The following is an 8,860-nucleotide window of genomic DNA, read 5'->3' as shown; positions in this document are numbered from 1 at the left end:
TTGACATGGATGGAATCCTGGGGGTTCTGTGTGACAGTCACGGGGAGATGTATGACTGGGTGACTGTGTGTAGAGCTGTGTTTCTCAAACTTTCAAATGTCAAGGTCTCCCCTTAACTCTGACAGTGTAACAATTGGAACCAAATGAACCCTAACAGGTTCATTTGGTTCCATTTGTACAACTGTCAGAGTTACAGACTTGTAAGGGTCAATTTAGACCCTCCCTAAAGGAACCCATGCACACAGAGTCCCTGGAAGTCACTTTGAGAACGACTGGTGTAGAGAGTCACTTTCATTGAGTTCAGTGCAGTTTGTTATTTTGCAGGAAAAGATTGAATGAGTGAAAACCTTTATTCTGAGCAAAATGGACCTTTCAGTTGCAACTGTACTTTTCTTTCTGCTGTCTACACCAACATGTCTTGTGTTGCAACGCGCTGCGAGTTTGTAGATCTGCTATTTTTGGCTACTGTTCAAGTGGTAGCATGGAGGTCTGGGGGAGTCTTGAGTGACAGCCACTACTGACTGGGAAGCTATATGCTTCCATTGAGTTGGTGCAGTTTGTTGCAGACAGCAAAGATTGAAAGAGTGAAGCTTAACCTCATCTACACCAAATAGCTTTGCCAAAAGAACATCTGATCTGTGAGCTCACAACGTGTCGTTTCCCCCCAGAATACTAGCTGTTCCTGGGATCCAAGTGGTTTACCATTAAAGTCTGGAGTCTGTGACACTTGTCGACTACCGGGTGACTGCACAGTCTCTTTCATTGAGTTGTTGCTGTATGGTTGCATGCAGCAAAGAGTGAAAGAGTGAACTAGACCACTTAAAAGGGATATTTCACTTTCAAACATGTTTATCAGCCCCCTTTCCAAACCATCGCAACTTCAAACTCCATTTAAACCATGTTAGACTCATTTGTCCTTGGCTCTTTTGACTGATATTGTCCTTCTAATACGTGAGAGAAAAGAAACACAGCCAACTCACATTGGCCGTGTGTCCCAGGAAGCCAAGGATGGGTGTTTTTAGATGAACCCATCATGGTTTAAATGGAGTTTGAAGTTACAATGGGATTCTGTAGGAAGCTAGGGGGCGTGCCAGATAAAAGGAATGTCAAATATTGAAATACTGATTCAAGACATTTGAAAACTGTCCGAGGGGCTCACAGAAGCCTGAGTAGACGATAAAATGATCCTCAAACATGTCTGAAAGTTTAAAGAAATTCCTCTATTCTTAGTGAGATGGACCTGAGTCGCGACTGTAGGCATATACTTTTATTTGTGGGCTAATGTATACCACCCAGAATATGAATTGCGTGGGGTTCAAGTGGTTCAACATGAAAGCCTTCTGTATGTGTGTGCGTGTGAATGTGTGTGAGACAGCCCCTGGGAACCTATACAGGTTGACTGCAGAATCATCTTTTCATTGAGCTTGTGCTGTTTGTTTGCAGGCAGCAAAAAGTTTGAAACATAGACTTTGAATCTGGATCCTCTGAAGAGGACTTTATTTGAATAATTCTGTCTCTTATAATATGAAGCATCAACCTCTTAAATCCTCTAGACTTTGTTGCAACTTTACTTGGACTGCTTTTTTTGTCTGAGCGTTGTGAGCTTGTAGATCTGCTGTAGGTTGGGCTGTTTGTAGCAGGCATCAAAGTGTTAAACGTAATATGCTTTACAAATATAAGATCTGATCATTCCTAGTTTCCTTTAACATTCCTTTGACATTTTTATTTGAACAATTCACTTGTGTTTTGCATAATTTAATATGTTGACTTTCACTGCCTATAGGTCAAAGAGATGACCAGGGTTTTCAACGTTTTCATGCCAAGAACCCCTTAGTTGAGAGAGAGATGAAGCAGGGATCCCCACAACATTGTCATAGATTCCATATAGTTTAATTGTTTGACAGCACAGTGATCAGCGTATTTTGGATTCATGTCAATTTGTGTTTTCAGATATTTAACCACTTAGGCCGTCAATACTTAATAAACTTGACCTTTCACTCTGTAATTAGTCTGTTCTTTTTCCCCTTTACACCAAACCCCTTTGCCAAAAATAGCCGATCTACAAGCTGTGAGCTTGGGCGAGGCGTTGTGAGCTTGTAGATCTGCTATTTTTGGCTACAGTTCTCAGAATATGGACGCTAGGGTTCCAGTTGTTAATATAAAAAAGGATTGGAAGATTTGGAGGACCCCCTGTAGTAACTCTGAGGACCCCCTAGGGGTCCCGGACCCCCTGTTGAAGACCCCTGACTTAGGGAGATAGTGAATTTGGAATGCAACAAGCATTCTTCAAGGCACAAATTATTCAAGGCAGAGTTCGTAGGCAATGATGCACAGTGAATCAGCCGTGTTAGAAGGGTTAGAGGCAGTGCAGACAGAGGTATCTGGGGATGAATGGACTTTGAAACCCAGACTAGTTTCTACTCTAGACTGACAAAGACAGAAGGATGGCTGTCAAACTCTATTACCGTCCACTTACTTCACCACAGGTCAACTCACAGAGTAAGGCAGGGCAAGTTTATTTGCATATAGCGCATGTCCACAACAACAAGGCAAGTTCTACAACAGGATTAATATACGTGCGACATAAAGTAAATGATCAAATGTGCCAGTAAACGAGTCAACTAAAAACAGAAACAATAAGAATAACATTGCGGTACAGAATGCATGATTAAAATGAACAGTGTTTCCTTTAAGCTGTGATTTGAAGTAACATTCTGGGCATTTAGCAGACTTCTTAAACCAGAGCGAGTCACAGTAAGCAAGCTAAACACTCATTAATTCATTGCAACAGATGTGCAGTTTTCTGGGCGTTTGTTCCAGTTTTATGTGGTGTATAAAAAAAGTAAGACAAAATGAACACTGCTTCTCTATGTTTAGTTGTGTTTCTTTGAATAGATAAAGTCATAAAGTAGACCTTTCCCAGATGACCTCAGAGGTCTGGATGCTTCATGATGGAGCACAAGATCAGATGTGTAACCAAATGCTTCCTAAGTCAACAATGGTATTATATTGTACTGCAATAGGATTTGTGTTATGTATATGAGTGCAAATGCCCAAGAATGCTTTATTTTTTCCAATAAATGAAATACGTAATACAAGATGTAATTGCACCCAAGCAACACATTAGTGTAAGTGGATTCATGATTCATTCATTGAGTCAGTCAGATAGTCAGTCAGTCAGTCAGTCAGTCAGTCAGTCAGTCAGTCAGTCAGTCACAGTCACTCAGTCACTCATCCATCCATTGAGGGCTGGCTGACAATTTACAAATGTCTTATATTCACTGTTGATAGTCTATAGCCTCTATACACTGTACAGTATGTCAATTCAGATCCATATTAATCCATATATCCAATGCCTTCTAAAGTTTATGTGTATGCGACCTAACGGTCACTTATCTCCCGATTAGGGAGTCTTACCCTACGTTTACGCAGTCAGATCAAGTTTAGATGTCTAGTCTCTATGTTTCATATTTTATCTTATAAATAATCTCCTACTGTATAAGGATGTTGTGGAGCTGTAATTTCTACAAGTGTTTTCCCAGCTCTCCTTTCAGTTAGCAGCAGGTTACAAGATAATTTAACACTCGTTGTATCCCGTTAATTCCTTTCTAACGATAAACAAGTTGAATTGAATCCCAGCTCTCAACTCTTCTCTCCTCGTTGCTACCAGAGCGTGAGCATCCTGCTTTTTCTCATTTATTTGCCACTATAGTGTCTTTTTTTGCTTCATTATTTCTCCTTTTCTTTTTTTCTTGCCAGTGTGACAAGGGAGAGAAACATTTCAGAAAGCAAACTTTTCTTTAATACACACCATGGAACGCAAAGGACCCAAATGAATTCTGTTATTTGTTGCTGCGAGAAGAGAAGAAGACAGGAAGCCCTCGCTATGTTGTTAGCAAGAGAGAGAGAGAGAGAGAGGGGGGGGGGGGGGGGGGGGGGGGGGGATGTGTATGGATAGGATAGAGCAGGGGTCGGCAACCTTTTTGAGCGGTGGTCACACCGTCTCCATAGCGTGGCCGTGTGTGTAGGTATGTTTGTTTGTTAGTTAGTTAGTTTGTTTGTATGTATGTGGGTGGGTCTGTATGTAGCCTCAATCCTGTGTAGTACCTTTTCTGGCCACACATGTTAAGGGAGGGGCGCTGTTGTCCAGGCCACACACACACACACACACACACACACACACACACACACACACACACACACGGGGGGGGGGGGGGGGGGGGAAGAGAGAACCACTGCTCAGTTCACACGGGTGTGATTTTTGAGACAAAGTGCCATGTTTTTGAGCAGTGCTAACCACTCCAACAGGCACGTGCACACATAGACATCAAAGGGGGCTTGAGCCTCTGCCCTTTTACCCGTCTGTAAAAAGTGCCCTCTCCAGAACCATGAATGCAGTTTTTACTTTGGTGAAAATGCCCTCTTTCCGTGCCATACCTGAAGACAGCATTCAAGAGAATTGCCTTGTCCAAATAACTCTCCTGAACTTGAATACAGCATCTTATGGTGAAAGAATTGCCTTTACTGTGTAGAAATCCACGTTGTACGCCACCTCTCCAGTATTGCCTTTTTCATGCTTAGTTTTGTGTGGTATCAAGTACCGAAAATAGCCGACCTCCAAGCTCACAACGCAGCGTGACGCGTTGTGAGCTCGGAGGTCTGATATTTTCAATATTTTCACCAAAAGGCCCTTTTAGAAATGTCAGCCCCTGCCTCTCTTAACACATGGGCTGCTAAGGTTTATAACATTTATAGCTGTTGCTGCTGCCACCATTGACTTACGCTTTGTTTTGACGTGCCTCGCAAGCTTCGTGCGTGTGCACGTGCGTGTCCAGAGAAGATTGAGGAGGATAATCCATTTGTTTACAAACGCTCGTGAAACTAAAATCCAAAAATCGCGGTAAAATCGGGGTAAAGTGTCGCCGTGAAAACAATCAGCTCTCTGCTTCCATGGGGCTGTTTTCATCTCATTCTTAGATAAAGCCGTTCTTATGTTTCAAAGTAGAATCTAAAGCAATGTTAAGTCCTTCCGTGATGTCTTCCCCAGAGGGGCTGCCTGCACTGACTGGGTGACGTAATGGACTCAGGTCATTCAAAGGGCAGCTGCAGGCTCAAAAAGTTAACTGTTTGTTGCCTCGTCTGTGAACGAGATAACTTCCTGTGGCAGGGGGACACCTAGTGGCCTTAACTCGTCCCTGAACGAGTTTGGCTCCCCAAGTGTTAACATTCTCTGCACGTCATACCACACTAAACTTAAGCATAAAAAAGGCAATACTGGAGATGTGGCATAACAGCTTGGATTTCTACACAGTGAGGGTGATTCCTTCAGCATATGTTGTATTCAAGTTCAGGAGAGTTTTGACAAGGCAATTCTCTTGAATACTGCCTTCAGGCATGGCATAGAAAGAGGGCATTTGTATTTCTTTCGCCATGGTAAAAACTGCATTCATGGTCTGGAGAGGGCACTTTTGGAGTGGTGGATGGAGTGTCCCACAGAGTGTCCCACCAAGACACAGCAACCAATGGGTGTGAAGTGAAGAGGGGCGGGACAACGGACAACGGGTGAATTCTGTGGCATGGTCATGCTGGACCTCCAAAAGGTGTTTCATGAACCTTAGTGAGGACCAATTATATGAAGATAGGTTGAAAATGGGTGAAGTGGTCCTTTAAGGTTGTCTACCCTTGTGAAAGTTGTGATAATAGAGGAAGGAAGGAAATGAGAGGGACTACATGATAAGGAGGAGAGAGAGAGGAAGGCTGAGAGAGAGAGAGAGAGAGAGAGAGAGAGAGAGAGAGAGAGAGAGAGGGGGTGTTATGGAATGAGTTTGGATAAAGCCTGGGAAAATTGGCAGGCTGGTTAAAATCAAGCCGTGCTCTTGCAAGTTCCAATCACAAATCTCCAGAAAGGTCCTGGGGTCGATTTAAGGGCAGTCCCTTCTGTATCCGACCAGCAAACTTTTCGTCTGAAAGGTCCTGGTTCAACTACAAAATGACGTCACTCGCAGCGTCTGAAAAGCATTACCCCGAATGTGAGTTCGGAAAGTTGCATGCACTCCCAGATGGTGTGACTTTCTGACGATAACTTTGGTTGTCGGAGACAGTATGGTCTGCCCTTTATAAAGCACAGCTTGCCAGCTTTCGCATTGGCTTGCATAACAACACCGCCAGCCAGTGTCCAATGTGCTTACCGTACCACACCTCATTTCACATTTAGTGAAAATAGCTGAAGTTGATCTACAGTAAGTTCACAAGGTGCTACTCTGTGAGGCCTTGTGAGCTTGTACATATGCTACTTTCACTATTTTAGAAACTTTCAGAAACTTTTTTAAACTTGTATTTTATTATTGAATTATGTCAAATCTAGATTTCAATACAGCCTAAATACCTGAGTATATACTTTCCCTGTCTAAAAATAGAGGGTAATGTAGTCAAATTCTGGGCCCTGGGTACTTTAACTAATGAAAAATAGCAGATACAAGTTCGCAGCGCGGTACAGATCTGCTATTTTTGAAAAATCTTGAAAATGTGTGCAAGTCTTTGAATATTTCAAATCCCATTTTTTTTTTTTAAACCTATGTTTCTATGTCAGTGGTGCTCAAACTCTTTCATGTGAAGGACCCCCAAAATTAAATGTATTTGGCCACGGACCCCCATCTCAATATGTAGTTCCAGGGACTCCTCAGAAGCAAAATTGTAGTTACAAATGTTAACTTAAAAAATACATTACATTTTCAAGACTTTTAGAAAATAGCAGATCTACAAGCTTGTAGCACGCTGTGAGCTTGTATATCTACTATTTTACAATAGCTAAAGTATAAAACAATTAACTCATTTACCCCCATTTTAAGACCCCTTCTGAGGGTCCACACCGCCAGGATTTTGCCTACCTTTAACGTGGGCGCGCGCGCGAATCCATTGCGCGATGGTTCACCGATTCCATTCACAATACGATCCAGTCAGTGTAAGCTACAAAACCCAACAGCCTGCCATTTCCCAAAGCGAAACCGATTGAGCCCAGCGTGGGTGTTGCATAACATTAAACAGGATGGGATTTCGGCAGACAGGATACAGGCGTCGTTGTCCCGCCCCCCCGTTTCCGTTTGGAAGATTTGGATCCGTTTTTTGTGAATAGGGCCCTTCCATAGAGCGCTATGGACGGCGAATCGGCGATCATACTTTTTGTTTTATAGTTATTAAAGCTAATTGATAACTCGTCATACTCGTCATAAGCAGAGTGGACCCATAAATATAGCTCGTCAAACTCGTCCTATGCAGTGGGTGAGTTAAGGCCCCTCCACCTTGGGCCCTAGTAACTACCACTATCCCCAGTAAGTACCACTTCCCCCCCCCTTGTGACGCCCCTGAGTGTAGTGTAGGAACTTTCATCCTCTCTTTAAGCATGCAGTCATGTACTGTAGAGTCACTGGTTTATTTTTATCACCAACAGCACATGCCTAGAGGCGCAGCATGATGACATCACTGCAACTACCCAGAAAACCTCTCCCTCAACCACATGAACTCAGTCAAGCTGAAGCCCAAAAACCTAACATCTCCCCAAGCGGGGGGAATTCCCTCTGGCGCAAGCGTAGCTTTATCACGTGGTATCCCGGGTTCGAATCTCTGTTGGGGTGATGTGAGCTTGAAGAGGTTTTGTGTAATGGGGAAAATAGGAGGGGGACCGAGTGTTGACCCCTGTGGGACCTTATGGTAAACGAAGTATAGGGTTTAAGTGGTTGAAGCCTCACTATGTAACTTGTTTTTTATAAGAGTATAAAACAATTGGGGTGGTTGTATTTTGTTTCCCTGCTCTTCTATTGAGACATTTAGTGTCAAAGGTCATGTCTCACCTCAAGCAGGATACTGGGTTCAAAATCGGGGTAGCAGTTTTGTTTTTGACAGCAAATTTTGATTTAGTTTTAGTCATAGTCTTTTGAATAAAATGTAATTTAGTTTTACCTGAAAACTAGACAAAAAGTTTTTGTTTTTGTCTAGTTTTAGTCGACTAAATATCATAAGATTTTAGGTGACTAAATCTACAGTTGATTTAGTCTACTAAAATGTATTTTGACAGGCCTTGATGTCACCGTAATGATTGATTTTACACTTGATTGAGTTGAGTTGAACTTTTGAATGATCTTTCTTTTTAACAACAACTGGGTAGATTGTCCTACCTTTGCACGCTCTGCGTATTTATAAAAGCGGCCTTTATGACACTCATTGAAGGATACCTATAATGTTGAGTAAATCTTTTAGTTACGCCAAAGCTGACAAGTCACATCTCTGTTTCCAGAATGCCAGCATGGCACACAGGGGCGCACGCAGCTTTGTTTGGCTCTGTGTGAACAACATCACCTTTGCATTGACGTTATTTTTTAAACCAGGATTGACGTTTGGGTCGACAGGACCTTTCCCAAGTGAAAGAGGGACCTTTCTGCCTCTTTAGAAAGGTCTGGTCCCCTGAAATGTCAGTCCTTTGACACTTAAGTAAAAAGCAATTTATTAGGTTCAAGCCACAGTACACAACTAAATCAATTCTGCTCAGACAGAACCACATTTTTTGTGACATTTAACATTACTACTAGTACTACGAGTAGTAAGTAAAAGGTCGGAGAGGCTTATAGTCGGTATCAGCCAAAGCGCTGGACTTTATCTCGGTTTCTCAGGGACGTGCTGGCCATTGGGAAAAGCGGGACAACTCCCGAACGGCCGGCTCAGTCCGGGCCGGTCCAGGCCGATCATTAGGAAAAAAAAATAAAATAAAATGTCGGCCTTCGTTCCATTTTGGGGGCTAGGCGGTGCGAGGCGTTGTGTGCTCGTAGATCGGCTGTTTTCACTAGTTTAAATCATTTTTAAAATGGTT

The 8,860-nt window shown here is 42.7% G+C and overlaps 1 protein-coding gene across 1 annotated transcript in view; it reads left to right on the top strand.

Moving 5' to 3' along the window:
• The window catches only part of sgcd (sarcoglycan, delta (dystrophin-associated glycoprotein)), a gene marked incomplete at its 3' end in the record, with an annotated part of 198,528 nt that overhangs the window by 278 nt on the left and 189,390 nt on the right, over positions 1 to 8,860 (top strand). The gene's annotated exons all lie outside the window — the stretch shown is intronic.

This window comes from Nannobrachium achirus (genome assembly GCF_963921795.1).
Source record: "Nannobrachium achirus genome assembly, chromosome: 19".
Taxonomy (NCBI): domain Eukaryota; kingdom Metazoa; phylum Chordata; class Actinopteri; order Myctophiformes; family Myctophidae; genus Nannobrachium; species Nannobrachium achirus.
Note: the sequence above shows the minus strand (reverse complement) of the source record. Positions and strands in the feature narration are given on the sequence as shown.